Here is a 15,819-nt window from a genome sequence, read left to right on the forward strand (position 1 = left end):
AGATAGTTTGAATTTTTGTGATACTGTTACTTTAAATGAAAGAGTTTTATTGTAGTAAACGGTTTTCATGACTAACCCTGGAACCCTGACTATAACACACACGTCTTGTAGAATATTCACCCTCAAGCGACAGCCTCGCTGCTGCATTGGAGCAACTGGCCACCCGCATGCAGCAAATGACAGAGGTACATTGTGATGTTTCAATTATACACATTCTCGAACATTGACCTGTGCATGACATGCACATGAACCAGCTTAATAGTGTTCTACCAACGGTCATTAGAACACATTATTACTTAATAATGTCACTCGTTTCCTCGTATCGCAAATTCACTAATAACTTAAAAACAAAGAAAACTCTACAAAAATTTTTATTATCTTTATAGAAAACTTTTAGGAGTCCAGCTCACTTTTAGGATATTGACTATAGCTGGACTCCGAAACTTTTCTATAAATATAGTATGAATTTTTGTGACATTGTTACTTTAAATGAAAGAATTTTATTGTAGTAAACGGTTTCCAACACAAACCCTGTAACCCTGACTATAACACACACGTCTTGTAGAATATTCACCCTCAAGCGACAGCCTCGCTGCTGCATTGGAGCCTGAAAACTGGCCAACCCGCATGCAGCAGTGCCAACACTCCCGCATGTCGAACTTGTTTGCTGTGTCGCTCAGCCCAGACATCCGTTACAATTCAGTTAAATTGAGGCATTAATCATATGGTAGTTTGTTCATGTGTTCTTAAATTGAGTAAATAGCAAGTAGCCGTTATTATTTGTTTAGTATTTATTAAAAAAAATGTACAGTGATGCGATTTATTCTGAAATAATCACTAATTTGTTGGCAACATAGTACTTCTTTTACAAATTTTTTATTGCTTCAAAAGTATTTCTTCCAGATTATCATCAGTAGGCGAAAGTTTCGTTTTCAAAATAAAAAATTACTCAATAAATCATCTATTTTTCATGTGACGTCACCGCCGGAAAGATCACAACACTCATTATTATTGGATCGGTAAATTCAAATGGGCGACGAGCCACTGCCGTTACATGACAAAATTTGTAATCTCAATTTGTGAAATTCTGAAAAAAAATTTTCAACATGTCGGTGAAACGTCGAAACTCTTCGGAAAATGCACTGCTTCATTAGCTGCGGTCAGGTAAGTTGTTTTCAAGAAGTTGTTTGTCTGTAAACAAGCTGACATCCAAACTTCGCGTTCGTTTCGTTACAATTTATTTCATTGATTACTCAAGACTTTTTCTTCCAATTAGCGGACAAGACCGAAAGAACCTTAAAGTTTTAGACCTTGTAAATAAGCTTGCTATTTTAGCTGAAATTCGTGAAAGTTTCGATGCCTGCAAGATTTGTTTGCAGTTTGGCCTTCACCATGAACCATGGCCGTGGAATAACACACACGCTGCCGAAATCTTCCACCTGTACACCCCATGAAACTATGCGGGATTGGCGCAACGGCCGCTAAATTCATAGGCATCTGAATTTGAATTTTAAATAAATTCATAAACGAGTCTCTAGTATCTTTTGAAAGCTTGTCGGAACGTGTGAAGATGAAACGAATGCTAGAATTTGAAGGATTAAATGCAGCGTTTATCATCATTGGTGGATAAGGATCACCATGGACAAATGTGATCAGAAATCTACCGGCAAGTTATACGGAATGCCGACTGGGGTACTGGTTGACCGTCTTTTAGCACTTCGCAGAGTATTTCAATTTTTGCACTGATTAAATTTATCAATTTGCAGACATTGTCGTCTTTCAAGTAATATACACTATACAAAAAATATTGAAGGTAAACTTATTACATACAGTGGGGGGAAATAAATATTCGTACACTTGAAATGAACCATGGCCGTGGAATAACACACACGCTGCCGAAACCCTCCACCTGAACACCCATGAAACTATGCGGGATTGGCGCAACGGCCGCTAAATTCGTACGGTATGCGTCTGAATTTTAACTAAATACATAATCGCGTCTCTAGTATCTTTTGAAAGCTTATCGGAACGTGTGAAGATGAAACGAATGCTAGAATATGAAGGATTAAATGTATAGTTGACAGAGGTGGGCAGTAGCGCGCTACATGTAGCGGTAGCGGCACTACATTTAAGCAATTGTAGCGGTAGCGCCCGCTACATTTAGAGCATGTAGCGGTAGCGGCAGCGGCCGCTACATTTCAAAGTAGCGCTGCCCAGCTCTGATCGTTTAACATCATTCGTGGAAAAGTATCATCATGGATAGAAGTGATCAGAAATCGGCCGGCGAGTTATACGGAAAGCTTACTTGGGAACGGGTGAACGTCTTTTAGCACTTCGCTGAGTATTTCAATTGTTGTATTGATTAGATTTATCAATATACAGGCATGGTCGTCTCTCATCCAATCTACAGTATAAAACAAAGAAATATTGAAGTTATAGGTACTTGTTATATATTTTCAAGTAGAGTGTCCTCTCCATGAGTGCAAAAGTTGTTGCAAGCTGGAATTTTTAAAGCTGCCTCATTTTAGTTTGTGACTACATAATTTTTAATTATATTTACGTCGGAGCTAATTGCTGATGTACTTGGTACTTTTCGATGCCACGCCAGAATCTCCAACAAACATAATGTATTCAACAACAAACATAATGAATTAAAAAATACTCGACTGTGTCTTGGGCATATCGTTTTCTCGTGATGCCTAAGGAAGCAATTTCTACTTTCTAGTCACTCAGCTGGCTCGCGGAGACGTAGAGTCTCTTACGCTTTCTTCGTTAGCTCTTCCACGTTATATACTTCGGATGTAAAAATGCTTTAGTGAAGAAAATTGTGTTAAAAGTGTTATTTCCGTGTCAGGAAGCCTGCCATCAGGTCCTCAGGCCCCACAAGAACGCGCCTAATCGCCCCGTCTCGCTCCTTGTAAGCGGCAAATCACTTGAATTTTTTGACACGTTCGGCCGAGCCCGCGCTGCGTATCCGTGATACGGCACCCTCGGCTACCCTCGACGATTTTTTGTAAAGAAATATTGAACACTAAACCTCATGTATGCGTATTAGTATATATCGCTGAGAATATTATGACGATATTGGTATTAATTAATAATATTAGTATTATGCCGATAAAAGTTTGTTTTTGGAAAATCAATGTAAGTGATTCTACCATGAAATAGAAATAGTTGCTTAATGATCGATCATATGGTCCAAATTGCTCATTTTTATCCAATCAATTTTTGATATCTACTCATTATTGATGCTATATTCTCTAAAAAATTACCTACCTTCACTGTTCATCACACACAAATTATTTCATGTAAAAAGTTTTCTACCATGTTTAAAATCTATTCGCAAGTGAGCTTACCCATCATTGAAGTTTATAAAAACTATTTTCGGTCTTAAGTGCTTTTTCTTACAGCGGCATCAAACTGTAGGAATTTCCGAAAAATTTCTGGACTCACATTTTTACTGGTGATGAAGTATAGCGCAAAGAATCCTCAGCCTCCTTTGATGTCTGCATCAAGAATATTTCAGGTCTGTAATCAAAAGAGCTTATGAAACTTACTCGTGAAATTTGTCTGCTTGGAATCACGGTTGAAGATATGGCGTAATTGACTTTAAGAAGTTTTGCCTGAAACGGTTCGTGGATATTTCGAATTGCTGTTTAATTTTTAAAGGAATTTTAAGGCAACTTTAATGGGAACAGCCAATTACGAATGCTTACCCGAGTCCATGATGTTTGATTTCACTTAAAAAATCTTGTTTATTCCGTCGCTTTTGAGTGCACGAAGCCTGCAACAACTCTAACAGCGTTTGAATGTGTTTGTTATTGTGAATTGTATCTGCTAATTGTGGTTGTTATTGTACATGTAGCTAGCGGTTGTTATTGTAACTACTTTATGTGGTAGTTATTGTACTACCTGCTACCTGCAGTTGTTATTGTACCTGCTACCTGCGGTTGTAATTGTACCTGCTACCTGCAGTAGTTATTGTACCTGCTACCTGCAGTAGTTATTGTACCTGCTACCTGCAGTTGTAATTGTACCTGCTACCTGCAGTTGTAATTGTACCTGCTACCTGCAGTTGTAATTGTACCTGAACAAATCGCATGATGGCCTAAATGAGCGACATGTACAATTCCTGTCTTTAAGTGAGGCCACAATTGTTGGTCCTAGTTGCCTATTTTGCGTGCATAGCTTCGTTATGCCCACACCTTAATTCTAATTATCTGTGTATTGTAATCGTTGGGAGTGATTAGTGTAGTTACCCAAAGTAAAAATTATTCTCAAGAGAGTATCTTCTATAAAATAAGGGTTTATTATGAAGATTATCAAGCTTAGTGCGGTTGAAATTTCAAATGGGACCACAATATTTAGTAATCAAACAAAAGTATTCGAATGCAAATTAACGCCTATGACCGAAATTTGGCCGTATTATTATATGTTGCAAAATTATTTCAAATTTAAAGCGAATTAAACTTAATAATCTTCATAAGCAACATTCATTTCATTTGGCCAGTTGACCGCTTTCCCGACATGAGATCATTAGCGCTGTTTAATAATGAGGAACATGCTGCATCGCTCCTGTAGCTGCTTCATTATTCCTGCACCTTCTGCGTTATTCTTGCAGCTGCTGCACTATTCCTGCAGCTGCTGCACTATTCCTGCAACTGCTGCACTATTCCTGCAGCTGCTGCACTATTCCTGCAGCTGCTGCACTATTCCTGCAGCTGCTGCACTATTCCTGCAGCTGCTGCACTATTCCTGCAGCTGCTGCGCTATTCCTGTAACTGCTGCACTATTCCTGCAGCTGCTGCACTATCCCTGCAGCTGCTGCACTATTCCAGCAGTTCGAGTGTACGTATCCCTATCGTGGGCTGATGCTACGACAAGGTAGCACAGTACAGCTGCTCTGCGCAATGTACTTCATGATATTACAGTGCTATGCAGTAATGCTACTGGGTCCTGTAAAGTCTACGTTCAGGGGTGTAGAGTACTGCTCCATGTAGTTTCTCGCTCTGCAACCATTCCGAATATAATCATTATATAGCACAAATTACTTGTTGTTAGATTGGTTTTACATTGAATTTCCTTTACAATTTTCAAACTTATTCACTATTGTAATGATGAGCAATGTAATTTTATTAATAATCAATTAAATTCAAAATTACTCATCGTCGTATGGAAGCGACATATCTTACGAAATCGCTCCTATAGAAGATTGTTCCGAGTTATTATTATATGCTATGGATTAACTGTGCATGGGAGTGACGTGTGCGCTGCAGCGTGATGGTCTGTGTCATAACAACGCTGCAGTCAGCGCCACCGCCCTGCAGGACGTTTAATCAACGTCTATTCAACAAAACAACGTCGAATTCAACGTTGATTCAACGAAACACCGGATAATTCAATGTTAATTTAAGTTTGATTCAACGAAATAATTGATTCAACGAAATAGTTGAATTCAACGTTGATTCAACGAAACACCGGATAATTCAATGTTAATTCAACGTCGATTCAAAAAAATAACATCAAATTCAACGTTTATCCAACGAAACGACGTTTAATTCAACGTTGATTCAACGTCTGTTATCAGGGTTATACGTCTTCAGGTAACGGCGTAGTACAGCAAGGCATTCATTTATTTCTAGAAAATGAAGAGTAACGATTATATTCTTATGTAAAAAGCTCACGGTAATTCTGAAATCGAAAATAATACCTTGCTTTTCTTCGAGGCTTGGGTCGGTCTAATGGTTACGATCACTCAGACTAGTGTAGCGAATTAGGAGATCGAGAACCACAATTAAGTGCACGTTTCGAGGCAAGTTTGGAAATTTTTGATCAAAATTGGCAAGGTCGAGTGGTTGAAAATCGGAGACCGACATATCGCCTAGTCGAAAAGCTGACACCACTATATTTTAATTTAGAAATTAAAATGAAATACGAGTGAGTCCCTTAAAACACGGCGTTCGTTCTGAATTCGACACCTTATATTAAGAAAAGTTTATAGTGTCATTACATGTATTTTTTCGTTCATTATCATTAATAAGTTACTCTAAGCTCTCGGCCATACCGTAGGTCGACGAAAGATGTCGTTAATTAACTCAAGCATTAAATCATTTAATATACAGATATTTATTCTCTGAGGAATTCAATTGCCTAAATTATCATTTATGATGTGGTTTAAAAGCATTAATCCCTCCTACCCCTGCTTGCAGGTATCAAATTGTCGTTAAAACCTCACGCTGCCTCCAGATGTCGCCACTGCGACGTGTCAATTCCCTGTTAACATCCGTGGAAGTTTAGCATTTATTAGCGCATTTCTCATTTATTGAAAAAATACACTAATGTGCTCGCCATGTCCGTCTGTCCGTCCGTCTGTTTGTCCGCGACTTCATGTTTTCGCCGACGAGAAAATGCGCTCTCTGTCACTCACTGCAGTGAATACTGAGTTATATTTTCGAATATATTTGTGGTTAACGCAGTGCAGTGCAATGCGAGAAATATCTCCGATATCACAAGGTGAGCAGAATCACCAGTAATTATGTAGCATGGTCACTTTCTGTTAAACCAATTATATCATTACTTTACTCTGTTCCAATTATTCTAGATTCCACATTATTGAATAAAATATACGTTTAAAAATTACTTTTTAAAGACAACACTTCTAAAGAATCCAGTGTCTTAGGCAGTGTCCAGTGTTTTATTAGGAATTTTCTTAATTTTCTAAATTATTTATTTTGTCACTTGATTCATGCACTGTCTCCAAATTTACGCAAGTTTGCAAAAATTCAGATCGATTGGATAGGTAGAAGCGTGTTAAATATCGATTATAAGATTTGTAGCAGACAGACAGACAAACAAACAACAAGAAGTGAAGTTAAAGAGAAGTGTTGTAAAAATAGAACAGCACCAGCGTTGGTCAATTATCTGCCACTGAATTTGAATCATTTGCATTGAAATTCTGCAAAAATTATTTTTGTAGAAGTTTCGAGGAAATTATTGTAAACATGTCTCTAATGCATATTATTTCTTTATCATTTTTCTTATAAGATAATCATGTCGGTAAATTTTATGTACGCTAAATCTGAAAAAATATCCAACTATGCTTGAAAGCCACGAAAAAAGGGCGAAATTATTAATTTCTCTAAGGAAGTTGATGAGCCTGGGGTAACTTTAATTCTGGTCGCAATTTCTGCAGAATTTGTGTCTAGTGACGGTCATGTATGAAAGTTTTTACACCCGTAGGTACTTCCCCTCGAGCTCCTTGAATATTTCTTCTAAACACTTCGCTAATGATTCATATTAGTTGCCTGCTCTTCAACTTGGTAAAGGAATACAAATTTTGGCCTAGAAATAATTTCCGAACACAGTTTTATCAAAGTTCACAGTTGATTCACATCGCATAATTCTTATTATTATACAAAGAACATTTTGTCTCAAAGCTTCAGTGTAAATAATGCTAAGCCAAGAAAGCGATTTTCTCCGCCGAATTTCCAAGACATATCCTGGATCTCTATTAATTAAATTTCACGTCACACAAAAACGATTCCGAGTTCTTTAATCTGGCTTAAATTGATGCAGCGGCTGTGGCCTTCAGTGGAAACGCTTCGACTGACTCTTCAGTGAATATCAGACATGAATATTCTAAAGGCGATATCCTGCCGACAAACCAAGTCTCGAAACAAAGACACCAACACGTTGATAGAGCCTATATTTGATAACGATCGCTGCTGCCGATTACTTGAGAGTCTGAAACATTTTTATTTGGAACAGTAAATAATAATAAATAGTTTACAACTATATTGCAATTCCTAAATTCGAGGTGCTGCTTTAAAATATAATAAAAATATCGGGACAGGAACGCATGAAACTAATTATGAGTTGTCGGGAATATGAAAGGCGTTCGAACTAATCTGTGTCAATGGTAGCATAATGAATGAGCCAACGACGGACGATGCTGGTAGGTATTTAGTGTGCCGTCAATGCGATGCCCGTTGATTGTCTCGTATTAATTCTACCAGGTATCCTACCAGGTATCCTACTGGTATCCTACCAGGTATCCTACTAGGTATCCTACCAGGTACCTGATGCTGGATAGGTATCCAGTGTGCCGTCAGTGCGATACCAGTTGCTTGTCTCGTATTAATCCTACCAGGTATCCTACCAGGTATCTGATGCTGGTAGGTTGCTTGTCTCGTATTAGTCTGCTATTCGGATACAATTAGGAAAGAATATTCCATCAAAATGGTTTAGTTCAAAACTAAAACTTAGAAATTAGAGCTTATCTCTAGAGCTCTGGCAGAACTGAATCAGTCATTGTTTTCTATCTTAAAAAATCAATTGAATCATTTCGTGTTTTTTAAAATTATTTTTGTAGAAGTTTCGAGGAAATTATTGTAAACATGTCTCTAATGCATATTATTTCTTTATCATTTTTCTTATAAGATAATCATGTCGGTAAATTTTATGTACGCTAAATCTGAAAAAATATCCAACTATGCTTGAAAGCCACGAAAAAAGGGCGAAATTATTAATTTCTCTAAGGAAGTTGATGAGCCTGGGGTAACTTTAATTCTGGTCGCAATTTCTGCAGAATTTGTGTCTAGTGACGGTCATGTATGAAAGTTTTTACACCCGTAGGTACTTCCCCTCGAGCTCCTTGAATATTTCTTCTAAACACTTCGCTAATGATTCATATTAGTTGCCTGCTCTTCAACTTGGTAAAGGAATACAAATTTTGGCCTAGAAATAATTTCCGAACACAGTTTTATCAAAGTTCACAGTTGATTCACATCGCATAATTCTTATTATTATACAAAGAACATTTTGTCTCAAATTAAACAAGTATTTCACACAGTATTGAACTTTGATGCGGAAGATCTAATCAAGATCTAATTTGCATGCCTGTCTATCTCTGTTCCATTGGAACCGTTCATGATAGATCTTGGCTTGTTCGTGGCTTGGCAGCCTCGGCGCATTGATTAGGTAGTATTTACTGGGACGGGATTAATTAAACTCTGAAGACATGCAACGCATGCCTTCCCTTAACGGGTCTCATTCGGCGGAAGCTTTATGTTCTGCGGCCAATGTTGCATGTTTAAGGTTTTCTCTTCCCACGAAAATATTATATTAGGATAATGTATTATACCTACCTAGCATGTCATATAGTATTACCTATAGCAGGATAATGTATCAATATAGGTAATAGCAGGATAATGTATCAATAATTATAATACATAAGAAATATATTGTCTGCCTCCATGTTAGTATTGCTCTGAAGTCCGATTGAAATTATACTTGTATAATAATCGGACTGTAAAGATTTTAATGATAGCTTCTTTCCATAGAATAGGCCCCAGAAAAACAATGTTATTGAAGCGTAATTTTTAATTAATGGAATATAGGAAATTTGCTTTTACGTAGCAAATTAAAGGAATATGTAAGAGAACAATTACCGCAAGAAGATTTGCACAACCAGAGAAGTTTTTTTTAAGAAATCGCTGGCTCGTGATTTCTTGAACTGTCCCGAATGAAGTCTGAATGCTACATAAATGTTTGTAACGGAAATTATGAACGAGAATATGCAAATGAGATAGCTGACAATCCAAAAGCTTTTAATCACCAGCGAGTTATGAAGAGATGAAACGTTGATAGCACAAGACCATAAAAGTAGCATGGTGAGTCCTCGTGTCTAACTTATATCAAAGTATTTAGTAATTAAGTCTGTCCCGTGTCCACGCAAGTCGCTTTCGTGCCCATGTAAGCGGTGGTCTATTCAATAATTCAGATACTACTTAGACGTCAAAATAATGAAGCTCTGGTCTCTCTCATTAAGCCTAGAATCTTATACGGTTTATTAATTTTATTGGAAGAGATCATTATTATTTTATCGAAAGTTGGGGCCGGGTAAGAGGTCTCCCATTAGATCCTCAAGATTCGTGGATGCGACTCCTATTTAGATGTGATGGATGCTTTTTTTTTTCTGATGAGGTCCTGGTCACTGGATATAATACATGATATAATTTGCTAATTATTGGTAACTTTGAGAATAGTTTTGACTCGAATTTTTAAGGCTTTGGTTTTCGCTGCCGCCGGGATACCACCTATAAACATAAATCTTAATGCAATGCTGTGCCACAAAATCTCTCTTGATGTGTGTAATACCTAATTCAAATTCGTAATTTTATCTTGAATAATGAGTGAACTAATTTCAATATGTTTTATGTGATATAAAGATTCTTGCATATAATTTATTTTTTTTATGTTAAATAAGTCATAACATTACAAGGGTACTTCTCTGGAGTCTCCAGCGCATTCTGCTTAACTGTTGCTTTAGTGGTAAATTTAAACAAAGAAAACAAGGAAATTATTTTTCAAAGAATATTTAAGAACCTGGCATTCTCGAGGAGTTCCTTACATATTTTCTTTGAACCCTTCTCGTGTTCTTAGAACTGCGGCTCACAGCACCGAATTCCTTGGCAGATTTTGGCACAAAAATTTTGGGATTTTAGTTCTATGGCAAATTATTTTGGCTTAGTTTAAGTCCTTCATAATTGTAATTGGTCTCTCATAAATGAAAATAGTTATATTAGATACAAAGATGTAAGTTGGTCAATTACAGCATGGGCGATATCACCCTCTGATCGACAACTTGGTGACAATCTTCGATTGAGATCTGGCTGCATAGAAACAAGTTATTTCCAGCGTTGGAGTCGAATACCTGACAACAAGTTTCCTCTGGGAAGTTTGTCAAAGGAAATATCTCATCATCTTGACTGAGCAGCGTCTGGAGAATGACTGCTTCGTCGACACGTATGACTGAGCAGTGTCTGAAGAATGACTTTGCTGCGTTGACACGTATGACTGAGCAGTGTCTGAAGAATGCCTTTGCTCAGTCGACATGTTTGACTGAGCAGCGTCGAGAAGCAAGGCAACTGGACCGAGATGCTTGCTTTTTGCGGGATGCAAGAATATATTAAGATTTTCTATAAATAAATCGTATCGTTCACTGGTACATTTTGCTAGAAAAATCTGTCATTGATGCAATTTTGATCAGGAATTATTTTTTATCTTTAAATCGGAATTATTATTATTAGGAATTATTTTCAATCTTAAATAAACAACTGTTTTGAAGATCTAGCTTCTCGATTTTTTTGTGAATGGCATCTCAAATCAGTTGCTTGATCGTACATGGGCAACTCTGAAGCCTTCTGGTGTATATAGTATAACTTCCGTAGTTCGCTTCAATGCAGAAAATATCAAGTGATTAAATCTTCTTCTGCAGTGAGTTGTTATTACTTAATCCTTCACCTTCGCATGAGCAGCGTTCTTACCATTCATTTTTTTCAGCTTACAAATGTTTGTTTTTTTTTGGCATCTGATTGAACTATACTAAGCCACAGATTTTGTAATCAGGATCGTATTGAACATGAATAAATTGTAGATATTATAACTAGGATCATGCTCAATATGGTTTTAAACGGCTCAAATAAAGATTACGCCAACAAAGTTCATTACCAGGATCAGGTCGAAGAAGTTTGAGTGAAAATTGCATTTTCAAGATTGCCCTAAGAATTATTGTATAAATTAGAGCACACATTACATAGTTTTCGTGGAAGCAATGCTAATATCGCTCGTTTTCTCGTGAGCTTTGAATAAATATCCCAAAATATAGTATTGAATATGATCATGCGAGGTCCGGAGAACGTTTTTATATGCATGCCGCCCGGTTCTTTCGTCTGGAGTATTTCATCTCAAGTGTCGCATATTTTGTGCAGCGAACTGGCGAAACGCTGCAGCGCTGCACGATAATGGCAGTGCGATCTCCATTCCAGGGCCTATACTTTAAAAAAAGTTAGGAGATCGTATGTTCATGAACCAATCATTGACGGCCTTTTAAGCAAAATCCACCAATCATAGTCAAGAAAATAAAGCGTACCTAAGTACTTACGTTCACTTAGCGCGTTTTGAAAGTATGGCCCCAGGGCCTATACTTTCAAAAAAAATTAGGAGATCGTATGTTCATAAACCAATCATTGACGGCCTTTTAAGCAAAATCCACCAATCATGGACATTAAAATTGAGCGTAAGTATACTTACGTTCACTTTGCGATTTTTGAAAGTATGGCCCCAGAAGCAGAACGTTGCACATATTCGCAGAACTTTCATCGTCTGTCAAATGCTGAATGACAAAAAGGCGCCTAAGTTAATGCATAAATAAAACCTGATAAATTACATAATTGTTCGCAAATTCATAAGTTACGACTAAAATTCTCATTCTTTTTCTCTTAATTTACTTATGAGAACTCCTCTTCGCAAATTCGTACTGAAATTCCAATTGGTAATTCCAGTTACTGAGAAAGCCTTCTGGTAGTTTGATGAAATTTTAGGTTCTTGAATTTAAAAGTAAAAGCTTAATAGAATTTTATGAGCACGCGTCTAATTTAAGTGAATTATTAGCAGAGTTTCAGAATCCTTGCACAATAAGACAGATAAAAATACTCTTAAATATTCACGTACTGAAAAAAATATGTTTTCAGATTATCGATGTCGATTGCCAGAATCTCCAATAGATAGAAATGGATTGATTTACGGTCGCTGTGAATTTGTATCATAGAAAGCGTTAACCTTTCTTTCAAATCCGGAAGTTTAAAACGTGTGAATGCTCGTATCAAAAGGTGCAAGTAAAAACCGTCGCTGGGGATTAGAACTTTACTCTGAAAAACATCGTCGTTATGAGCCATAACAAGATATATTTTTCTGTACATGCCTATGACTCTCAATAGAGACACCAGTGATGGCATCTCTTCACTAGACGGAAATCGACCTAAATTTTAATTTAAAATTATCTATAGTAACACTGGTCGAAATACATTAAGTCTAAACTCTCAAAATCGCTTCACAGCAACAGTAAAGATAACATTCTAATACTAGGGATTAGAATTCTCCATTAACTTAACTTAACCAAAACCATGGGTTTTGGTTAAGTTATTCACTCTATTAATAAAATTGTCAACCTGCTTATTTGCGCATATTTAATTACACTGACACATAATAAGTATATATCGTTTGTTTCGCAATGACTTATTGAATTTTATCAGTATTCTCCTGGACACGTATTTCTTTTGGAAGCATTTCTGACTTCATGAAACGTTGAGCCAGATTAATCGAGAGCAATTTTCTGTGAATGGTTCGCATAATAAAATTTAATTAGGACAAAAAATATAAAAAAATTCATTGTGCCACAAAATTGGCGACATTATCATTACACGTATCGTGAACATGCGCGTCAACGGGCAAGTTAAAGAGTAGAACTTAGAGCTCAAACCTGTTGGACTTGAACTTTAACTTTAACTTATTGACTGTAAGTTTCACATATGACTTTAACTTTAACTTTTAGGACTGTAAGTTCTTGTTTATTCTGAACAGAGGTTATTTTCCTTCCATATTTTATCTATTGAACGAATAAGATGAGGTTCTGCAGACGCCAGTGCAGCAAATGCCATGAAGGTTCCCTGTCGTTTGCATGAATGTAAGATGCCCTCTTAAGAATTCATTAATGCGAAAACATTTAGGTGGATTTACGAAACTGCTTAAGAGGTTCTATTCATTTTAATGGTGGTTTCTGATGGGGTATAAAATAATGCGTTCAATGTATATTTTAACTATCGTAGTCATGCTAATTTATATTTTATTATTTTTCCAATGGAAATAAATTAAGTGATCGATTTTGTTCTGAACATTAATTAGGGTAAGACAATTATTTACAATGACAGCAATCGGATTATACCCTAACATAGAGCAGCTTGCAGGCCAGTCTATAGGTGCAGGCTGGCCTTCCCAGCTCTAGGTGCTGGCTGGCCTTCCCAGCTCTAGGTGCTGGCTGGCCTTCCCAGCTCTAGGTGCTGGCTGGCCTTCCCAGCTCTAGGTGCAGGCTGGCCTTCCCAGCTCTAGGTGCAGGTCAGCCTTCCCAGCTCTAGGTGCAGGCTGGCCTTCCCCCAACCAACAATGAATAATTCTTGATATAAATCGCTGAATAATTTTATAAATGAATATTAATACACCGCATAAGCTTTATACACGCATATACTCTGCTTCCTTATAGTTACTTCAACATTTATCAATGCTACGGATTACAAAACACATTTAATTCACATGCAAAGCACCACGGAATGACTTTCTTATACTCATTCAGTGTTAAATAATTGATACAAAGCTTAGCAATACTTTAAGTAGGACGGGTGATAGTGCTAGCTTAATATTTAATCTATGTCTGGGCGCTGGTTATATCTTATTTCAATGATAATATCTTATTTTAAGTAAGTTTTCATGACCGACGTATGGATTCTCACCCCCGGAGAAAGCCAAGCATGAGTCATGAAATCATGAACTAGGATGTAAGTTGTACAATCATTCATAGTGAATAATGTTATGTATATACGACACGCAACTCACACAAAATTCACTTAATATAAAATCCACTTATAATGAACAATTCAGTGAATATACAAACTAGTTAGTGAATATATATTTACACTCTGGAATAATTCAGTATGAATACCTTCTATTTGTTAATTACACTCCAGTGAATATTTTGAAAATATTTTATGCATTGACAACGCATAATTGTCACATTGTAATTTTTAACGGATTTAATTATGCACAATCGATTTTGGAGAAAATTGAGTCTGAAATGAGTTTTCCTTGATATTTACCATTAATATGAGCCATTTGGTAATGATTTATTATATTTTTTTTTATATATGATGAGCCATTCGGCAATGGTTTAAATTTTTTTATAGCGTTTGCTACATGCAATATTTTAGAAACATTTACTAATATAAAAGAATAGTTATTCACTAATTTAACACGTATATATTCATGATGTATACGTGCCTTTGAAATCCACCATTTAAAGTTGAAAAAAAGTTCTAGCGCATAGCGAGATGGCAAAACATTTTATCCGTCTACGATCACAGAATTTTACCAGATCAATTTTTATTTAGATTGTAATCTGTCCCTTCTCATAATTACCTAAAAGATATTATAATAAAATAACCTTCCAAAATGACAATCATCTCCTAAAAAATCACCAGAAAATGCTCTTAGCAATTTATCGAAGTCACGGTGCATTCAGAACTAGCCGCAATATAATGACTGTGATGTAATGTTGAACTTCATCGTTTATCAAAACAAGCTTCCATACTTTAGCTGCAGAGTCGATATTGTTTTTATCAGCAGAAAAATTCACGGAAAAATGTGCATTTTTAACAATTTTGATTCATTATCAACGGGGCAGTGTTGTTAGCTTTGAAGCATCTTGCACGTTTCTCTGTGATGACTAGCAATATTCTACACACAAAATATATCGAACTCATGTATTGTGGTGCCAATTCGATGAGGGTAGTTTCGGTCGCATTTTTAAAAAGAACGATAAATCAAATTTAGCATATTGGTCTTATTTAATGTTTTCGAAAGGTAAAGATATATATATATAAAAGTTCGTCAATTATTATTATGGCGACACGACCGTATAGGGTACGAAGTTCTGAGCTCAGCCTTGTTATTAAACACTTGTCACCGAAAATTACACGTGTTAAAATAATGGAAAATTGCACGTGTTAAAATAATGGAAAATTGCACGTAATAAAATAATGGAAAATTACACGTGTTAAGTGATTCAAAATTCATCGGGTTGATGATAGAGCTGACAATCGCGCCCGTTGCACTGCAATGATTAACTTAAAAGCTTTCAGTATATCAGGTAATTTAGTTATAATATACAGAATATCTCTCAGACTTCAGACAGCAATTTACCCCTTGAAG

Source organism: Hyalella azteca, unplaced genomic scaffold, assembly GCF_000764305.2.
Source record: "Hyalella azteca isolate HAZT.00-mixed unplaced genomic scaffold, Hazt_2.0.2 contig16722, whole genome shotgun sequence".
Lineage (NCBI taxonomy): Eukaryota > Metazoa > Arthropoda > Malacostraca > Amphipoda > Hyalellidae > Hyalella > Hyalella azteca.